The sequence below is a fragment of the Otolemur garnettii genome, unplaced genomic scaffold (assembly GCF_000181295.1).
Source record: "Otolemur garnettii isolate 467f Iridium unplaced genomic scaffold, OtoGar3 scaffold00082, whole genome shotgun sequence".
Taxonomy (NCBI): domain Eukaryota; kingdom Metazoa; phylum Chordata; class Mammalia; order Primates; family Galagidae; genus Otolemur; species Otolemur garnettii.
The window spans coordinates 8614242-8615810 of record NW_003852477.1 but is presented as its reverse complement, the minus strand read 5'-3'; positions in this window follow the sequence as shown (position 1 = coordinate 8615810).

Here is a 1569-nt window from a genome sequence, read left to right as displayed (position 1 = left end):
AAAAAATAAATAAATAAAATAAAAAAAATAAAAGAATGGATAGGGCGGCCCCTGTGGCTCAAAAGGGTGGGGCGCTGGCCCTATATGCCGAAGGTGGGGGGTTCAAACCCAGCCCCAGCCAAAAAAAAAAAAAAACAAACCTGCAAATAAAAGAATGGATAAATATAGGAAGAGTCAATATTTCATATTAAAAAGATATCAGTTGTCCTCAAACTATATCTAAAGACTTAACACAAAACTAATCTAAGCCTAGGAAACAGAGCAAGACCCTATCTTTATAAAATATAGAAAACTTAAAAAAAAATACAGAAAACTTAGCCAGCTATGGTGGTATATACTTGTAATTCCAGTTACTCAGGAGACTGAGGTAGGAGGATCACTTGAGTCCAGAAATTTGAGGTTGCAGTGAGTTATAATGACATCACTGCACTCTAGCCCAGGTGACAGAGTGAGACCCTGTCTCAGAAAAAAAACAAAAACAAAAAGGCTGGGCGAGGCATCTCACACCTGTAATCCTAGCACTCTGGGAGAATGAGGCGGGTTGATTGCTTGAGCTCAGGAGTTTGAGACCAGCCTGAGCAAGAGTGAGACCCTGTGTCTACTAAAAATACAAAAAACCTATCCAGGGGGTGGCCCCATATACTGAGGATGGTGGATTCAAGGCAAGAGAATTGCCTAAGCCCAGGAGTTGGAGGTTGCTGTGAGCTGTGATTCTATGGCACTCTACTGAGGGCGACATAGTGAGACTCTGTCTTTAAAAAGAAAAAAAAAAAAAGAAAAGTCTAAAAAGTGCATTGAGTGTTATATATCCACACATACAAGCAAAAGAAAAAAGGAAAGAAAACTTTTATTTGTACTTTATACAAAATTAAATATCATAGATCTAAATGTAACATATAAAATTATAAACGTCTAGAAAAAAACATAGGAAAAAACACTTTTTGGTCTTGTGTTTGGCCATATTTTTTTACACAATGCACAAAAGATCAATTGATCAACTGGGCTTTCTCAAAATTTAAAACTGTTTTTCAAGACACTATTATGAGAAAGAAAAGACAAATAACAAATATGGAGAAAATCTTTGAGCAGCAAATATCTAATAAAGAACTTGTATTCAGAATATAGAAAGTACTCTTGAAACTCAATAACAAGAAAAAAAGTAACTCAGTTTTTGTTTGTTTGTTTTGAGACAGAGTCTCACTTTGTCACCTTTAGAGTGCAGTTGCATCATAGCTCACAGCAATGTCAAACTCTTGGGCTCAACTCTTGGGCTTGTGATTCTCTTGCCTCAGCCTCCCTCGTAGCTGGGACTGTAGGCACCCGCCACAACAACCGGCTATTTTTAGAGACAGGGTCTCACTCTTGGTCAGGCTGGGTTTGAACCTGTGAGTTCAGGCATTCCACCCGCCTTGGTCACCCAGAGTGCTAGGATTACAGGCATGAGGCACCACATTCAGCTAGCAACTCATTTTTTTTTTTTTTTTTTTGAGACAGAGCCTCAAGCTGTCCCCCTGGGTAGAGTGCGGTGGCTTCACTGCTCACAGCAACCTCCAACTCCTGGGCTCAAGC